The 20,935-nt window shown below is 39.7% G+C and overlaps 1 protein-coding gene across 2 annotated transcripts in view; it reads left to right on the forward strand.

Annotated features, from left to right (window-relative positions):
• Nucleotides 1-84: 84 nt before the first annotated feature.
• Sytl5 (synaptotagmin like 5) overlaps nt 85-20,935 on the forward strand; it is a 303,531-nt gene continuing 282,680 nt past the window's right edge. For both annotated transcript variants that reach the window (XM_026782244.1, XM_026782245.1), the window contains exon 1: nt 85-364. The gene's annotated coding sequence lies outside the window, so the exon portion shown is untranslated. The remainder of the gene's footprint in view (nt 365-20,935) is intronic.

Raw genomic sequence — 20,935 nt, forward strand, 5'->3', positions numbered from 1 at the left:
TGCAGCCAAGGAGCTCCACGACAGAAGCGTGGTTGTGTGCTGGGGTCAGCTATGCCTGACTGGATTGTGGCGCCGCCGCCTGGTGGAACCTGGCACTGAGCTTGTGGGTAGGGGCGGCTAAAGACCGCCTCCCTGCTCGGTCCCTCTACCTGCTGTGGGCGGGGAGGAAGAAAGGCGGGCACCAAGCGATAGGGTGAGTCACTCCTTCCCTAGGGTTAGAAGAGGGACTTCTCTCCCTTCTCGGGGTCTGCGCATCAGCTCCAGACTCCGGGCTCTAGTTCCGCGACTCCGTCGGCTACTCTCCCAGCGGCGCGACTCCTATCTCCCTTCTGAGGCTTCGCCTTTCCCTATAGGTGAGGACTAGGTAAGTTCTCGCCATTTGATACCCTATGTTAGGGTGCTGGCTGCGGGGTGTGTGTGTGTGTGTCTGGGGGATGGGGTGGTCTTCCAGTCTATGTCTCTCTCTGCCTTTGCTTCCTTCCTCTGGATCTTTCCATTGTAGACAGAAAGTTAGATTTCTAAAAAACGCGTCAGAGAATATCAAATCCGTTCTTAGACTCCCTGCCAAACCAAACTCTGAAGCCATATTCTTAATTTCCCGGGTACCTTCAAATGTCCTGATGGCCGTATTTATGGGACAAGGTATGTTTGATTTGTTTCGGCTTTGCTTAATTAACGCCCCCCCTCTTTTTGTTCCTGGATAATTTTTAGAGGTGGGGACAGGAGAGCTGGAGAGATGAGCTGGGATCATTTGCGCTTTCTTCATTCATCAAGGTGGCTGGGTGTTTCGTGTAGCCTGAGTTGGGATCTTGGAAGAACCATTCTAGCCCAGGACACATGAGAGCTGGCAAAGAACTGCAGTTAGTGCATACCTATAAAGTGGCCACTGACAGAATCAAAATATTTTGGAGGTGCAGTCTGTGCCAGTGCAACACCAGTGTTGAGAGAATTCATTGAAAGACTCCGAGGAATATTCTAGGGAAAAAAAATGTGGGTTATTGCTGCTTTTGTATTTTCTGTTTTCAGGGATGCTTCAAAGCCTATTATTTCCCTTGCAGGAAAATCAATGAGAGCCTATTCTGTTTCTTAGAAGGATTTACCTGTGCAAAGCTACATGTTAGCTTGTCCTCTATCAGTATATCGGGGGAGGGAATGTCAAAACTCACTGCTTTTAGAAAGATCGATTTGGGGAGGGGATGTTTCTGCTTTCACTGCCATTAAGTAACAAAGTGTTTCTGTGACTGTTAAATAGACACTAATTATTGCTGTCATTTTTGCATAGAAGTAGCAGAGAGTATGCTGAAATACGTGGATCTGTGGCTCATGCTGACAACTGCTTGTCAGTATTATTCAGTTTGATGCGATGTTAACAGGTGATCTTAATTCACATCACAAAATGATTTTGTTCTAGAAAACTTACTTGACGGTATAGTGCCAAAGTACTTCTAAAATCCAGTAGTTTAGCTTTGGGGGAGAAATATACGTGAGGGAATAGTTTTTGACACCCTGATCATTGCTTGCTGCTTTCTGAATCATCCTGTGGATTACAATCTGTGGCCATATAGACAAGCCCTTCTTGCTCCTCTTGGAAGAAAATGATCGAAACTTTAGGTTAGTCAGGTGACAGGGAGTCCTTGATAATCTTCTTTCAATGACCTCCAGGAAAACCCTTCAAAATAAGTTATATTTCCCACTTCCCTGGTAACCTAGCTCTTAGTCACATTTTTATCACTGGAATTTAGTAAAGTGGAGGTGTGTTGGAAATATGAGTGAATAATTAAATCATTTTGCAGGTAAGATTTCTCAAATTCTATATGAGCAAGCTTCCTCTTCATCCCTAGAATATAGTAGTAGGATCCATGTAATTCAATGGTATTCATAAAGTGTATATCATCAAAGAATACTATTTTATAAATAAGTAAGAATATGAATATAGACAAGTGTGTATAGTTCATGCGCATACACATATCTATTTAAAAAGTGGCTTTAGCAAGAGAGAAGTCTGATAGCAGGTAAACACGAGGGGAGGACACCGTCAGGGTTCTGGGTCAATACCTTACCTTTATGATTTCAAAATGGCTTCAACAGCTCCAGATATGATGTCCTTATACAATATTCAAGGACAAGAAGCAAAGGGTAGAAAGGGGAGAGGGTTTTCCTTTGTGTAACTACCTCTTTTCAGAGAAATAAAAAAAATGTTTTCCCTCAAAGTTTCCTAACAAATGCCCCTTTTATCTTGTTGGCAGGAGCTGGGGTATATAAACTGCTCTTAGTAGCAAGAATAGTTGGGGAAATAGCAAGACTATTAGCTTCTATAATGGAAAGCTTATTGGGAGGGGTGGGGTTGATGGTTTTGGAGAGCTAACCAGAAGCTCTGCTAGAATGTTATGAAAAAAATTTGAAGTTGTGATTGTGTCATTGGTTGGGCCAAGTAAAATAAAATACTACTCTAGGTAGCAAAAATCACATTTAAAAGGATAACCCCTACCCCAAATTGTATCCTATTTTAGTTATGTCTGTGAAACCTTCATTGTTAAACATTAATCCACATCATAAGATTTTAAGAAGGTGGAAACTTAAACTGACTCTGCTGTTTATAAGTAAGGCCTTTGAGAAGAAATTAGGATTGGATATGGCCGTCAGGGTAGAGCTTTCATCATTGAATACAGCGGCTTACTAAGAAAAGGGAGGAGGGGGCCACACAACACTTAAGTGCATGCACTTTCTGTCAATTACTTTGTGAAATCCTGCACTACCTCAGGACTCTGGCAGCAAGATCACCATCAGAGTTGGGTTTATAAACACCAAGGACCTTGAAGCAAATGAAACACACACACACACACACACAGCCAAAAACTGCATCCTATATTCACATATAAATCTTACATGGCTTCCATTAATATTAAATATAAATCAGACCCTCCAGTTGCTGGAACACATCAAACTTTTAGTAAGTAGTTCTATGGATTATTATGTTTGAGAGCTACAGGGATATGGAAAAAGTGGAAAAGATTTAGCACCTAAATGCTGTTTAGTTAGTACCGTGGCAGAGCCCTGGCATGAGGATTTATAGAATCTAAGTCTTTCATTTTGATCCTAGGAATCTTTAAGGCATCTTAAGGAGCAATGAAAACGCAGCAAAAATAGCACTGACAACTTAGGTCAGCAGATTTTCTTGAGGGAGGACCGGTCTTCTTTATACCTGTACTACAGAAGGTGGGTGGGGGAATAACACAATAAAAGGCCAAATAACTTAAAACACTGATATGTGAAAAGATCAATATCTTCATAAAATCGTCAGCTGTTATTTTGGCTTCCTCCTAGTAGGAGTCTTCAATGTATAAGGAGGTTCAACTTTGGGAACAGAACAGCGGGATATTGGATAAGCAAGGATCAGAGACGGGAATTTTCGATTTTAGAGGGTTGCCTGTTAAGCCTGGTGTAGATAGATATCAACAGCTTTCAAACATTGCTGCACAGTAACAATCTCCGGGAGGTTTTTAAAACACAGACTTGTGGGTTAATCCTTAGATCACTTATGTTGGAAACCTTGGGAATGGAATCAAGCATTAGTAGTGTTTTTAAAAACACTTTCTAAAATTGCCAGTACCTTCTTGAATGTGAGGACTCTTTAATTTTCTGGAATTGCCACACTACATACTACAAAGGAAATGCGATAAGGAAAATAAATTTATTTTCCCTGAGTCCTGGATATTAAAAGGCTAAGATCAAAACGCCAGCAGGGTTTCCTACTTGTGAAGCTGACTGCTTGATTTGGATGCAGCCGCCCTCCTGCTGCGTTAGTCCACAGCCTTTCCGCTGTGCAAATCTGTGGTGCGACATCCACTTTCTAAATCTCAGTAGAAGGTTTACTCTAATCACCCCATTTTCGTGTGATCACGTCTTTAAAGGACCTGTTTCCAAATGTCAGCATTTTCTCATATCCTGCCTGTTAGAACTTGAACATAATATGAGGAGGGGCACAATTCAGCCCGTGATACAAAGTAGGGTTCAAACACGGCAGTTCTTACATTTGAATGTACACATATGTCACCTAAAAATTTTATTAAAATGCAGAGCCTACTTCTTAAGGTGAGGCACGAGAGTACACAGTTCCTACATGTTCCTGGTGACATAATGTTGCTACCTCATGGATTGTCTTTTTAAGTAGTGTGGTCTGTGTAGATCAGTGGCAATCAAACTTTTAGCAGTCACCAAACTCACTATGAAAAAATAGAAATAGATTTCTGGTGTCTGATCTCAAAATTTGTGACATCATGCCACTTGTCTAGGGATGATGGACAGTTTGCAAGCCACAGATCATTGACATTTGGACAGTTTATGGTATTGGTGAAATCAAGGTCATTACATAGATCATGGTATGTGAAGTTTATCTATGATATTCACTATGTAATACTGACAGTATTACACCTTATTTTGTGAAGATTAAGCCCCCCCCACCACGCCCAGAACAGAGGATGAGAAAAACGTGAGAAAATGCTTCATCGGGATTTTTTATATGTCTTGTAGAAATAGAGTTCGGTGACTGCGTAGACTCATTTGTCTCTAGTCAAGTTCTCCAACAAGAGAGCTAACTTGCAGCTTGCTATTTTTACCAGCTCAAAGATGATTGTGTAAGACTTCTCCTATGCAGTTTAAAAATGATGAGCCACTCTCGAGAATGTATGTCTCTCAAAGGAGCAATGAGAATTTCTCAAAACACATTAATTTTAAATAATTTCTTATTTAGTCCCATTTTTACTTCTACACGAGACTCATAGTGTACTATATCAAACAGTATCGCTTCCCCAAAATAACTGGAGATGACAAAAACATGTTGCTAGTTCATTGAGAGCTAAATGAGTAAAATTTATTTCTGTGGATCTTTTAATCACGTATAACATGTATCTAGCACTTTTATATTATCTTTACATTAATATAAATATATTTTCTACATATTTTCATTATTGTTAACGTTTTGCATTCATTTGTAATTCAATAAAACAAGATTATATTTTTAAATGATTTATTTTATAATTTTTAATTATTTGGGGGAGAATGGATAAGGGTGAGTATGTGGGCATGTGCATCAGGTCCCTTGGAGTTGGAGTTACAGATAGCCTGGAGCTGGCTATTTGTGAGCCACCAGATGTGGGTGCTGGGAGCCAAACTCTGGTCATCTGCAGGAACAGTATGCACTCTTAAATGTTGGCTCTCTGCCCAACCCATTTACTCTGGAACTAGATATAAAGAATTTTTTTTTGCTAAAATTTTCCCTTGTACATTTTCCAAAGTTATGCCAGATATATAGAGCCTCTAGTCAGAATAAAGCTATTTATTTAACTCTGAAAGAGCAAGTAATATATTTCCTGGGTTTGTAAGTGTTTTGAGTTTACTTTTTCAGCTTTTCTACATTTTGCACCTTTGGTTTGTGCCATCAGTTGGCTGTATGCCCCCTGCACTGTCTAGAGGAAGAGGTTTTAGGTAGTGTTTCTCGTCTAAGCATCTGACTCACTGGATAAGACAAGCACAGTCAGTAAAATAGATGCAATGGCTGGCAGAGCCCACTGGCATTAAGCATTTGAACTGTACATTGTATTCTGTTTCTCCTGATTTCATGCTCAGCAATCAACCTTATGATGCCACATGTTCACTGCCTACAGGGAGAGGATAACCTGGTCAGGATGTCTGTTCTCCCTGACACTTAGATTTTTCATTGTAAATTACTAAGCCAACACTCTGGCTTTAAACAGTTATGAGTGTTGTGGGTATGAGTCAGCGCCCAGCACCCTTAAGCCTGATAAATTCAGGGACACTGATAAGATCTGTTATCTGACAGATGGCTCCACAACAGGTCCTGATGCTGCTGACTCACTAAAGTGAATTAAAACCAGCCAACATTTATTACTATTAAGCATTTTCTGCATACCAAGCACCATGCAATTTCATTTACCTTATCTCATTTAGTCCACATATTAACTCTGTGAGTTATTTGCTGTTTTCATTTTATAATTTTAAGACAGACATGTAGATTTAAAATATGCCCCCAGTCAAATAGCTACTGTAATAGAATTTTTAATTAAATTTAAATTTTAAAATTGTCATGAAAAATAACAATTCCCTTATGACATTTTTATATATACTTTGTCTGGGTTGACCCTCTCACCTCCACATAACTCCTACCCTCTCCCATCCATAGTCCTCTCCCTCCCTGTCCATCCTTGTATATTTCTTCTCCCAGGGTTTTCCTTTCCACTCCTAGTCATAGAAACTTTTAATTGCCCTCCAATATTAATCCCCACCTTCTCTCTTAGGAAATGAATCCCATTGTTCTTGCTGGTAGCAGTGTATCTAATGAAGCTTCTCTTACATCCAGGTGTGAAGTTATGACTGAATTTCACCAGTGCGAGAAAGCTATTCTATGGGATACTTCCCTGAAGTTCAAGGAAAGGGAATTGGCATGAGGAAGAGAGCCTCATCTCCATCCATCCCCCACCCCTTGCCCCGTTTCTTTCTCCTACTGGAATAGAATATAGACAAGATATCTGGTGTATCTCAGACCATGGGGCAAGTTGCTGGATGTAAGCTGTCTTTGAATTTGTTGGAACAGCTAGGTAAAGAAGAAAACGGGACCTGTGTTGGTAACCGGGAACTTTTTAGACATTTGTTGGTTGCCTGAACTAACTGACATTCTCTGACCAGAGAAGCAAAATCAGAATGGTTATTTGGTAGGCAGTGGGCAGTGTCTACATGCTAGGTGCAAAGGGCTGCTACTTTTATTGTAATAAATACCTGTGCTTCAATTTCATATCTGCCATTTACTAGCTGTGACTAGTAAAAACAGCACACATTCTTTTTTCCAATAAATTGAATTTCTTTCTTCCTTTTTGATTAAGAATTTTTAATACAATCATTTCTCATTTTACATAGTGTTGAAGGAGAGAGGGCCTGCTTTTGGTTCCAGCCACCCGGCTAGCTTATACCCGAAATAATCACACAGAAATTGTATTAATTAAATCACTGCCTGGCCCATTATCTCCAGCCTCTTATTGGCTAACTCTCACATCTTGATTTAACCCATTTTTGTTAATCTGTATGTCACCACAAGGTTGTGGCTTACCGGAAAAGATTCAGCATGTCTGACCTGGCAGCTCCGTGGTGTCTCTCTCCCTTCTTTCCAGCATTCAGTTTTGTCCACTCCGCCTACCTAAGTGCTGCCCTATCAAAAGGCCAAGGCAGTTTTTTTCCATTCAAAAATTTACACTTCCTCCCCTCCTCCCATTCCCCTCCTGCTCCCCCACTCTCCCTCCTCCCTCCCTCTCCCTCCTTAAGAGAGGGCAGGAAACCCTGCTCTGTGGGAAGTCCAAGGTCCTCCCCCCCTACATCCAGGCCTAGGAAGCTTTGCATCAAATAGACTAGGCTCCCTAAAAGCCAGTACATGCAGTGTTAGGAGCCAATTTCCTCCTAAAATCATTGCAGGAACCATCACCCTGGGGAGTCTGCAGAGAACCCCACACCCCTAATTGTGTTAGGAATCGTTCTATTGACAGAGCCTACCCCACACCCAAATTGGCTGTTAATGGAGAGCTATCTGTTAGCGAAACCCACCCCACATTCCAAACTATATAGGGAACTAGGTGTGTCAACTCATGACTTCTTGGCCCAAACTATCTAGGGAACTAGGTGTGTCAACTCGTGACTTCTTGGCCCAAACTATCTAGGGAACTAGGTGTGTCAACTCGTGACTTCTTGGCCTACAGTGACCTGACCGAAGATAACCTCCTGCCTACGTGACCAACACGGACCATGTGACCAACGTGAACCACGCGGCAAGAGCCCAGGCCCCTGTGCCCATTCCCCAACTCCTTATCCTATATAAAGCTGTACCCCATCTCTAATAAACGGAGGCTCTGACAAACTTAGCATGGCCTCCTTCCTCTTTCTTAGCCCATTTATCTTCCAGATAGTGCCTCTCCGTGACCCTGGAATAACTGAACTGCCAGACGGGTTACTAACCCTAGACTAAGTAACCCATCAAGGCAATCAACAATGCAGTAGAAACACGTCCCAGTGCCAAGGCAGTTTCTTTATTCAACCAATGAAAGCAACACAGAAACAGAAAGACCTCCTACACCAACATAGATATCCCCATTCCCACTCCCTCCCTTCCTCCTGCCCTGCCCTTCCCCCACAACACCCCCATCCACTATTTAGAAAGGGTAAGCTTCCCATGCAGACTCAACAAAGTCTGACACTTCATTTGGAGACAAGGCCAAGGCCCTTCCCCCTATGTTTAGACTGAGTAGTTCAAGAGAGGGAAGAGCCATAATATGAGCAAAGGGGCCAAAAACATGATGGGGATACCCACAGAAACCGCTGACCTGACCTAATGGGAGCTCATTGACTCCAGACTGACAGTTGAGGAACCTGTATAGGACCAAACTAGGTCCTCTGAATGTGGGGGACAGTTGTGAGACTGGGGCAGTCTGTGGGGACCCTGGCAGTGGGGCCAGGATTTATCCCTAGTTCTTGAACTTGCATCTAGGAGCGCATCTTCTTTGGTCGGATATTTTACTGCACACATTCTTACAGTCCAACTTTCAAAAGTTTTCATATATGTACATCTTGTATGTTGATCATATTCTCCCTCCCCCATGGGACCCTTCCATTCCTTTCCTTTCCCCTCCTATTAGTTCTGCTAGACAGTTTAAGGTTTTTATTATTTTTAGTTATATATTCATGTGCCTGCACATGTACACAGAGATCAGAGTTTAAGGAGTTGTTCCTTTCTCCATGTTGGGCCTAGGGATTGAGCTCAGGCCGTCAGTCCTGGTGGGAAGCATCTCTACTGGCTGAACCAGTTAAACAGGGCTTTTGTTTGTTTGCTTGCTCATTTATTGATATTTTAATCATGGGTGTGGACAAGAAAGGACAACTTTTGAGTGTTGATTCTCTCTTCCATCATGTCGGTGTGCAGATGAAACAAAGCTTGGTGCTTACCTGTTTAGCCATTTGACTGGGCCGTGCTTGATAATTTTACTTTTGTTTTATTTTGTACATGCATACATGATATTCTGAGTCTATACAAATCTAAAATCCACAATTGAAAAACAGTGATGTTTCTTCCCAAGAGATTCAGCCCAGCTTTTAATCAAGCCTTCAGTCTAGTAACTAACTTCATGTTGTATATGCAGGCAGTTGCCTTCCTTAAATCACAGTGATACCCCACTTTCTATCCTAGAGCTTCTTTTCCACACAACTGTTGTTGGAGTACCCTAGCACTCATACCCATGTGGTATGTAATCTGGGTGGCTAATAGCCGAAGATGGGAGCTGATAATGAATCCTGCTTTATTCCACCTCCTTGACCACATAATTCTCATTTGTATTTTCATGGAGCTTGTTTCTAAGAGGTTCTCAGAGGGTCTAACTAAGATTAAAATCTAGTTTTCGCCGGGCGGTGGTGGCGCACGTCTTTAATCCCAGCACTCGGGAGGCAGAGGCAGGCGGATCTCTGTGAGTTCGAGACCAGCCTGGTCTACAGAGCTAGTTCCAGGACAGGCTCCAAAGCCACAGAGATACCCTGTCTCGAAAAACCAAAAAAACAAAAAAAAATCTAGTTTTCTACAGTTGTGAATAACTTAGAAATATATTCTTATATTAGTTTTCTTTTTCTTTTCCCCCACCTACCATCTTATATTCACTGGAAACTCTGCCCCAAACAAATTTACCTGTGTACAAACTTTTGTTCCAAGCTCTTAAATAAGTTTCCTCTCCAGAGGAACTTATTTCGTTCCCAGATCCACATGGTGGAAGTTCCTCTCCAAGGAACTTATTTAAGATATCATATAAGCCTTGCATTAAAATATGCTGAAGGCACTTGTGGAATCTTGTGGTGTTTGATGAAGCAACATGTAGTCTTTGGTGTGAAAATATGATGATACATAACAGAAACTGATAAAGAAAAGTGCTTGTGTGGATGTGGATCTGCAGGAGATCATATGCCTTACCTTTTTGGTGTGAGTATAAGTTGGGATAATTTTGCAAAACCAAATTCTGTTGCTATTAAAGTTTGATTATGATTTGTGTGTGCTTCCTAAGGATTTGTGAGCTGGAAGCTTGGTTTGCACAGTCTTAAGAGGTGTTGGAATCTATAAGAGCTCAGGAGGCAGGTGGAAGATGATTAAGTTATGTATTAATGCAATTATCCATGGGACAAGGTTAGTTATCTTGAAAGTAGATTCTTATAAAGTTGGGTCACTCTATGTACTTGCCATATTCTGAATGTAGTCTGTTGTATTTCTATCTCTCCATGTTGTGGTACAGCCCAGGAGACCCCATCAGAGGTTAAACAGATAGGATACCCAAACTTGAGATTTCAGCCTCCCAAAATGTGAGCTGGGTGAAACACTTTTCTTTATAAAGTCTCAGCCTCACATATTTTGTTATATGAACAGAAAACAGACTAATACAGACATTCAGTTGGTAAACTGAATCTACAAAGGCTATGACTCAGTATTTTTATTCCTACTTAATCTCTAGAGAAATTCTGAATGTGAGTCAGTGTCCTGCTTGATTTTCTTTTTGTCAGCTGGATAAAAGCTAGAGGTATTTAGGAAGAGGAACGTCGAATGAGAAAAAGGTCTCAATCAGATTGCCTGTAGACTAGACTGGGGATCATATTGATTAATGATTGGTGTGGGAGAGCTCAGCTGTGCAAGCCAGGAAAGGCAAGCTAGCAGGCAGCATTTTCAGCTTCAGTTCCCACCCCCAGCTTCCTGCCTTGAGTTCCCGACCTGCATCCCTCAGTGATGGACTACAAGGTGCAATCCAAAATAAACCCTTTCCTTCCCAAGTTGTTTACCACAGGCATAGAGACCTAACTAAGACAACTGAACTCTCTAGAAATAAGGAACATTGAAGCCAGATTCATAATAAAAAATCGCAATAATTAATCATCCATCGATAGGAAAATGGGAAAGTATAACATTTGTTTTTTCAAGTAAAATGAATTAACTATTGCTCTAGGGAAGAATACAGACTCATCATAAATAAAATACTGGACCAAAACTAAGTCACCAGATATCACTCTTATGAAACCCATAATCAAACAATACTATACAGTATATCCTTAGGGATTTTCCATATACAATATATATGCACATGTGTACATACACACACATGTGTATGTATGTATGTATGTATATATGTATATCAGAACCTAGGCCAGTACTGGGTAGACAGATGGGATTGGGTAGTATTAACTAGATGTACTTGTATTAGCAATGTTGTAGGTATTGATTTGGGTAATGGATTCATAAAGACTCATTTATTAAAATCATCTACACTTTAGTCAAATAAGACATAGATACTTTAGCATTTACCATATATTATATACATTCATCAATATGCATGCATGCATACATATAAAAACATAATACATATATACACCACTGACAAAGATAATACATACATACACCACTGACAAAGATACATACATACACCACTGACAAAGATACATACATACATACAATGTCTCACAGATTGAGATCAGGACAGCAGGTATGGCTGTAAGCACCTTCACCTGCTAAACTACCTCCCTGGCCTAACTCAAATTTTAAAGTAGATATGAGAATAAAACAAAGATACCTGGCATGTGGTGCCATTGCCTTTAGTCCCAGAGTTTAAAAGGCAGTATATCTCCATGAGGCCACCTCGTCTGCATAGGCCACCTCGTCAGCATAGGCCACCTCATCTGCATAGGGGGGATTTAGATTAGCCAAGGCTACACAGTGAGATCCTTTCTCAAAAAAGTCTGCATTTCATGATATTGCCAACAATGTAATATGAAACAAAAGATGCCTACAATTTCTTTGGGTGACACAGTCACAGCTTCTGCTAATGTTTCTGTAATTTGTTGCCTGCATTTTTAATTGAAGCACATACTAAATTTCAGTTAGAGATTAGTGGATGTAAGGATGAACTTTTTATTATTCAAGTGAATAGACTTTCTAAATTCCGTGTGTGTGTGTGTGTGTGTGTGTGTGTGTGTGTGTACTTGTGGAGATAAAAACAAAATAAATCATTTTGTTTATTATTTTTATTATTCAAAATAATTTTTAACTTTAAATGTATTTTGAACATATATTTCCCCTCCCCCAAATCACTCCATTTCCTCTCCCCCTCCCTACCCATCCAAAAGCCCAATACAACTAAACCCCCCCAAACCAAGAAAACATAATAAATCAAATCATAGTCCCCACAAAAACAAAATCACAAAACAGTAACTAAATAAAAGCACTGCCACAAAATAAAACCGTGGAAGTCCATTATATGTTGGTTAACTATTCCTGAACATGAGGCTTGCCCTGGAGTAGTTGATATGCCTAGTGTCACTCTATTGGAGTAAACTTATTTTCCCTCTCCCAACATGTATAAGTGATAGTTCGGTTGTTAACTTTGACCCTGATGGCTAGGTCTTCATTCACTCATTTTTTTAAAAAAAAAATTGACAAAATAAAATATAATAGGATAAAACAAAAACAATCAGATAAATGTTGGGCAAGACAAACAGAAGGAAAAGAGCCCAGGAAAAAGCATAAGAATAAGGGACTCACTCATTTGCACACTCAAGAGTCCCATAAAAACACTAAACTGGAAGCCATAGTATATAAACAGAGGACATGGTGCAGACCCGTGCAGGCCCTGTGTGTGCCGCTTCAGTCTGTGTGAGTTCATATGAGCTTTGCTCATGTTAATTTAGAGGGCCTTCTTCTCTTAATGTCCTCCATCCCTTCTGGTACTTGTACTCTTTCTGCCTTCTCTTCCACAGGTTTCTCTGAGCTATGAAGCGATGGATCTAACGGAGACATCCCATTTAGGGCTGAGTATTCTAAGGTCTCTCGCCGTCTGTCTAATGTCTGGCTGTGGGTCTCTGTATTTGTTTCCATCTGCTGCAGGAGGAAGCTTCTCTGATGATGGCTGAACAAGGCACCAATATATGAATATAGCAGAATATCATTAGGAATAATTTTATTACTGCGTTGTTTTTTTTTTTCTTTTCATAGACCAGTATTATTTGGTTTCCCCCTAGGTCCATGGACTATCTAGTCTCAAGTTCTTGGTCACTCAAGTAGTGTCATGCATGGGTTTCCTCTTGTGAAGTGGGACTTAAATCTGTTGTAGGTTTGTTACTTTCATAAGCTTTGTGCTACCATTGCCCTTTCTTGTAGGCAGGACGCCATTGTTGATGAAGGTTTTGTGGCTGGCTTACTGTTTATGTTTCTCTTTTTAGAGCTTGCCGACTAACTTCCTGTCCTAAAGACCCTAGAACATATGAGTGAAGGCTCTATGTAGGCACTGGCTTGGCATTTTCATCTTCAGTGAGTTACATAGGCATTGCCTTTAGCAATGGAAACTTGCTCTAAGTTTCTGGAGAGAAGCTTGGTTATCACTGACTTCACAGCTAATATCCACATATAAGCAGATACCACATTTGTCTTTTTGAGTCTGGGATATGTTGTTCAGAATGACTCTTTCCAGTACCATCTATTAACCTCCAAATTTCATGATGGCATTTCTTTTTAATAGCTGAGTAATAAACAATTCTGTAAATTACCACATATTCTTTATTCATTCTTTGGATGAGGGGCATTAAGGTTGTTTCTAATATCTGGTTGTTATGAATACAGCAGCAATGGCCATGGTTGAGCAAGTGTCTCTGTGGTAGGATGAAGTGTCCTTTGGGTATATACCCAAGAGTGGTATAGCTGGATCTTGAAGTAGATTGAGTCCCATATTCCTGAGGAACTGCTATGCAGTATTCCATGGTGGCTATACAAGATTGAACTTCCACTAGCAATGTATGAGTGTTCCTCTTACTCCAAATCCTCACCAGCATGGGTTGCCACTTGTTTTGTTGACCTTAGCCATGAAGACAGGTATAGGATGAAATCTCAAAGTAGTTTTGATTTGCATTTCTCTGATGTCTAAGAATGTTGAGCATTTCTCTAAGTGTTTCTTAGTCATTTGAGTTTCCTCTATTGAGAGTTTAGATCTCTGTTTAGATCTGTACCCGATTTTAATTTATTTTCTTAATATTTAGTTTCTTGAGTTCTTAATATATTTTGGATATTAGCTCTCTATTTGATATGTAGTTGGTGAGAATATTTTCTTATTTTGTAGGTGCCCCTTTTTCTGAATGACAGTGTCTTTTGCCATGCAGAAACTTTTTAGCTTCATGTGGTCCCATTTATTAATTGTTCATCTTAGTTCTTGAACTAAGGGTGTTCTGTTCAGAAGGGTTTTTCCTGTGCCAGTATATTCAAGGCTATTCCCCACTTTCTCTTCTATCAGGTTCAGTGTATCTATTTTATTTTGAGGTCTTTGATTCATTTGGACTTTGAGTTTTGTGCACAGTGATAAGTATGAATGTGTTTGCAGTCTTCTACATAGTGATATTTAGTTTGACCAGCAACATTTATTGAAGACTTTCTTTTTCTGGTGTGTATTTCTGACTTCTTTATCAAAAAACATGTGTACATAGGTGTGTGGTGTTGGTGAGAGGTTGTTTGTTCATTTCTCGGCCACTCAGACCCAAATAAACACACAGAAACTATGTTAATTTCAATACGGTTTGTCCAATAGCTTAAGTGTATTTCTAGCTAGCTTTTAAATCTTAAATCAACCCATCTCTATTAATCTGTTTTTTGTCACGTGGCTGTCGCTTACCAGCAAGGTTCTGGTGTATCCGTCTCCTGTGGGCGGCTACATGGCTTCTCACTGACTGTGCCTGCTCTCTCTCTCTCTCTCTCTCTCTCTCTCTCTCTCTCTCTCTCTCTTGTATTCCAGTCTGGCTATATTTTGTTAAGCCATTGGCTGAAAGCAGATTCTTTATTAACCAAGAAAAGAAGAGGGACTTCCCACACCAGTGTGGATTTATATCTGGGTCTTTAATTAGATTTCATTAATTGATGTGTCTGTTTTATGCCAATGCCATGTGGTCTTTATTACTATAGCTCTGTAGTCGATCATGGGATTGGGAATAGTGAGACCTCCAGCAGTACTTTTATTACTTCAGACTGTTTTAGCTGTTTTTCATATGAAGTTGAGAACTGTCTTTTCAAGATCTGTGAAGAATTGTTTTGAAATTTTGATGGGTATTGCATTGAATCTGTAGATTGCTTTTAGTAAGGTGATCATTTTTTACTTTGTTAATCCTAGTGACTCATGAGCATGGGAGATCATTCCATATTCTGGTATCTTCAATTTGTTTCTTCAAAGTCTTGAAGTTTTAATCATATAAGTCTTTCACATGCTTAGAGTTACCCCAGGACGGGTTATATCATTTGAGGCTGTTTTGAAAGGTGTTGTTTCATTATTTCTTTCTCAGTCTGTTGGTCATTTATATATAGAAGGACTAGTGATTTTTATGACTTAATTTTGTTCATAACTACTTTGCTGAAAGTGTTTATCAGCTGTAGGAGTTCCCTGGTGGAGTTTTTCTGGGTCACTTAAGTATACTATAGTGTTATCTGCAAGTAAAGGTACTTTGACATCTTCCTTTTCAATTGTTATCCCCTTGATCTCCTTCACCAGTTTTATTGCTCTAGCTAAACTTCAAGTATTATATTGTAGTAGATTTGATTTTTTTCTTTTGTGCCACCAGCCAGTTTCCAAATTCTGACACAGAGACTTATTATTAGTTTTGAATGTTTGGCTTAGCTTGGGCTCTTATAATTTAACCTGTTTCTCTTTATTTACATTTTGCCTGGGACTTCTTACATTTTTTCTTTCCTTCTGTATATCTTACTTTCAATGCTTCTCATGTCTGACTGGCTGGCTGGCAGCTACCTGGTTTTTGGCCCCAGGCATCTACCTCATTCTCTCTTCTCCTCGTCTCTCTTTTTCCCCAAACCTAGATTTCTCCTCCTGTTTATTTGTCCTGCCTGCCAGCCTTGCCTATCCCTCTTCTGCCCTAGTTATTGGCTGGACAGCTTTTTATTAGGCCACTCAGGTGCCTTAGGCAGGTGAGGGAAAACAGATGCAACACATCTTTACATAATTAAACACCCATCCTTACTTAACTCTTAATCAGTCTCCTGACTGCACTCTGTATTTCTACTGAGAACCATATACTGCAGAATAACTCTCTGTTGGCCCCCACATGATAGCACAGAGAAGGTTTATGGCACCCTATGGCTTGCCTTCTTCAAGGCTTTTCCACTGGGGTGAGTGGCAGTTGGAGGAGTCTATCCATTAACATTCTGCTCTCACAGATAGTGCAATCTTCTTCCTAAAAAAATCAATCATCTGTTTATTTATGTATTTATTTAATGTGCGCACGTGTGTGTGTGTGCGCGCGCGCACACACACACCACATATATACATGCCTGGGGCCTATGAAGTCCAGAAGTCATCAGCTCCCTTTGAGCTGGAATTACAGGGTGAATTGAACCTGAGTCCTCTACAAGAGCACCAAGGCTCTGAACCATCAGACCATCTCTCCATTCACAACTTTAAAACCCTTTTCCTGACCACCCATCAATCAAGACTTGAAACACACTGCCAGGCTAGTGTGCATTTATCATGCAGTTCATGGATGCGAGTGTGCTTTTCAGCCCAGAGTCCCTGTCAAATGGGCTCATTATTAAGAGTTAGCTTTAGTAATGGCTGTTTCCTGGCTACACAAACACGTGGAACCTGTTTGAATTTTCTGCCTGTGTGAGTGTGATTAGTTATTTACGTAGTTTATCATATTTATTCTAGAATATGCATTTATTAATTGATTCAATTATATATTAATTATTTCTCTGGAATTAATTGTGGATATATATTATAGTTTATTTGTGGGATACTTTATATTCACAGAAAAATATTGTAAAGACAGGACAAATAATCCCATACACATAAATCCAGCCTACCATATTATTAGCATCTTAGTCTGTATGGCATATTCATTAGATGAAGCAATATTGACATGTCACCATTAAATAAAGTCCATACTAAATACAGCCTACCTTTTGTTCAGGTTTTCTTAGTTTTTAACTAATGACCTTTTATCTGTTCTAGGATCCCATGCAGAGTAATTCTCCCACAACAGTTGGTTTGATTTCTCTTCATTTCCTCTTGGCTGTGACACTTTCTTAGACTTTCCTTGCTTGTGATAATCAACTGGGATTTGTCTTCCATTTTTCATATGATAGGATGGAGCTGTGTGTTTTGGAGAGGAAGACCCCAGAGGTTAAATGCCATTCTACTCCCTCCCCCCCATATCAAGGGTACATACTGTCAACATTATCGATCACTTCATGTTTATCTTGGCCACTATCTAGCCGAGGTAGTGTTTGTCAGTTTTCACTACCTTAAAGTGATTCTCTGCCTCTGCTTACCTACTGCAACCAAAGTTGCTAGGCATAGGCCCCACTTAAGGAATTATGTGTTACATTTCATTTCCTTGAAGGTAAATTATGAAAAGAACTGATTTGAAATCCTGCCCTGGAGATTTGTCACTTCTCTGTAATTTACCTATTCAATCACGCATTTGTTTATGCCAGCAAGGCTTCATGATAATGAATTTTAATCAAAAAATCTAATAATCCAATTTATTTTTGACCAATGACATGAATTTCTTTGTCTATGGCTCTGGTTCCTAAGCACACAAAAAAGTAAAATCAGAGGGTACTCGTGGAAGCTGTTCATTATAGTCTATTTGTATGTAATCCTTTATAGTTTTGTACAATTTTTCACCAAATGAGTAAGTCAGTGTCAAAGTAAATTCGATTATAAAAGGCATAGTAAAAAAACCATTAATAAAAGAAAACACAGTGAGAATTAGGATTACTGCCATTCTCATGTCATTGTATTCCTTTTCAGAGGAACTATCACTATTATTTTGATGCATTCATTTATACATACATGTGCGGGTCTGTGTGTAAGTATGTATACTACATATGTACAGGTACCTGCAGAGACTAGAAGAGTACATTGGATCCCCTGGAGCTAGAGTTTCAGGTAGTTATGAGATGCCAGATGTGGGTAGCTGAACCCTGGATTCTCTATCAGAATAGCAAGTGTTCTTAGTCACTGAACCATCTCTCTAGTCTCATTAGTGCTATTTGGATAAAAACTTCATAGATGCAGTGTCCATCAGTCTGCCACTTTAGAGTCTAAGGAAAAGGGCCAGGAAGGGACAGGAGAATAAAACTAAAAGAGTGTATTGGGGCAGGCAGACCAGAGAACTTACACAATTCTTAATTCTAGCAGTGTATTTGCTCAGCAATCTGTTTCCCAAGATTTATATTTTTCTGGTGCAGTTTCCCTATATCTCTGTTTTCAACCTCTGATTAGCATACAGTATGGCCATATTGGTCAATTTTCTTTGTTGGAGATAACCGAATAAGCTATGTCCACGTTAAGCAGATGTCTTTATTTGAAGGTGGCATATGTATGGCTCTATGTATCCCCACTACTAACCATGTCTTGGGGACATGTGGCTTTTTAATTTCTTTCACTACAGGAGAGTATTTCCACATCCTTCCATTCTGAGACTGACCACGTGACTTGCTTTGATCAATGAGATGTTACCGTATAGATATGATGCAAGAAGAGGTTTAAGTAAGGACTTGGGTGTTTCTCCTTCTATAGTCAGTATCCTACATTATCTCCAAGAGAACATGACAATCCTAGCCTGCTGGAGGATGAGAGACATGGCTTCAGAACTATGTCGTGGCATTTTGCATATGAAGCTATCCAAGGTTGATAGACAGTTACCTGACACCCAGACACGGGTGATCTGAGTTTCAGCTGTCTTGTGTCAGATATATGAGCAAATCCAACCAAAATAAGCCAAACTTAGATCATCTGAACCTTGCAAATACATGAGATAAATAACTTATTTTTTTTAATATCACTGCATTTTGGGAGATTGTTCCATATCATTATTGTGACACTGTATAGCTGGCGCCAGCATTTTAAAGACTCTCTAGAACTAGGCCAGAGAACCTTTTTCAATGTTTACTGGCCGGCAGCACTACCAATTAAACAACAGGATGGTTTTTAGAATAAACTTCCTTTCTCTTACCTCATTGTGATACTGGGAATACATGCTAGTGTCTTCCCTTGGTGTTCCACAAAGAAAGCAGTACTGCCTCCAACTCAGTGCTTTCAAAAATCCGTGATTTCCACATTCCATTCCTACTGTGGATGTTTGTGACTAGTATAGTTTAAATCACATGACGAACTCCAGCTGCAAGAGAGTCAGGGAAACATAGGGGAAATTTGTTTTGTTTTCTTGTATTTTTAACTGGCTTTCTCGAAAGAGATTGGAGAACGTGTGAGCCACTCTCTAACATCTGCGTGAGGTGCGGAGATTAGACTTCCTGATCCCCTTTGAATTTTCTATCTCTGCATAGGGGTGATCAAACTGTCACTATTCCCACACTTGGAATCTTGGGGAAGACCTGAGCCCTGGAAATGCTTTGCACCAGAACTGTTATTCCAGTCTTAGCTCCAGAAATAACAGATTGGTTCTAATCTTCATGACTGAGGGAAGAACCTGCTTTTCTCTTTTTTGTTTCTGGCTAAATAAGCAGCTTGTGAATAATTTCAGGTCAAACAGCATTTCGTTTTCAATAGATTGGTCACTGTAAACAAGGACTTTGACCTCATTTCATTCCACATTCTCTGTGCGTGAGCAAAGAGATACAGTAAAAGAATTAAGAAATTGCTTGCTTTTTATGAGTTAAGGATGCAAAGAAAAAACAACGTCCTATATTGTCTCCTCTCCTATATGCATATGTTAATTTTGTGACCCAAATAACTAAATACGTTACAACTGACACCATTGAGCCGATCACTTGTAAGCTCATCCTTGATCTTCAACTGTATTTCCAAAACAAGCTATAATGGTTGTCTGTAGTGCCTGATATGGAGCACACAGTAACACTGGATAGAGGCGTTTTTACTAAATGAAAAGCTTTTGGGTCTAGGGGTATTTATTTGGAAAGTGCCATTTTAGAAATTGGCCATATGGAACATTTATTTGTTCTTCTTTTTTCCCCTTGAAGATCTTATTCCAGTTAAATATTTGTTGAATGAAATGTTTTCATGACCTTTTGTGTTTTAATTTAAAAGGCAAACCATGCTTCTCCTGATATTAAAAATTAGAATAAAACAAACAAAAATGAGAAGAGTTTCATTTCTGCAGTATTTTAAAGAGTGATTTTTTTAGTGAGTTTTGGTGAAATTGGTATTTGTCTATGTTAGGAATATTTCCTAAGTGAGCTCTCTGACGACGCAAAAATTCCCAATGAAGCCAAATTAAGAAATATCCAGGTTTAATGGGAGATCTGCACTCTCGGGTGGCCCTGAGGGGAAACCGGGAAGCCGCAGGACCGCAACCCCCAGGAGGAAGAAAGGGAGACCACGTGTTTTTCTTTTGGGGGATCACTTAAGTACCCAAGGAGGATCAGGACTTGGCCTGCTGGTATTTGAAGTCTAGACCAGGCCTGGGATAGATGCGAGGGACTGGGGCCTATGCTCCCAACCTAACAGTCTATTATAACCAATGTAGGAACCTTTGACTGGTTACTACTAAGAGTGGGAGGAAACAGATTAGAATGTGTAGAACATCGTGAGCATATATATTATCTATCAAAATTTGTAACAGTGGCAATTGTGACCAGAACATTTACTTGGAGGATCAAAAGATTCTGATACTGCCAAAATACTACTTGTCCCATATGGATTTATGCATTTAGCCATTTGGTTTTAACATCATTGTAAATTGATGTCAAATCTAAATATGGATCAATAATCTGATTGGCTAATTAGGAGTTTGTGGATGTATTATTTTTTATGTTCTGAGGTAGTTTTCTTTGCACATTATGAAAAAACATTCACAACAAGGTGAGAAACATCTGGTCAACAAGATGCCA

This window comes from Microtus ochrogaster, chromosome 10, assembly GCF_000317375.1.
Source record: "Microtus ochrogaster isolate Prairie Vole_2 chromosome 10, MicOch1.0, whole genome shotgun sequence".
Taxonomy (NCBI): domain Eukaryota; kingdom Metazoa; phylum Chordata; class Mammalia; order Rodentia; family Cricetidae; genus Microtus; species Microtus ochrogaster.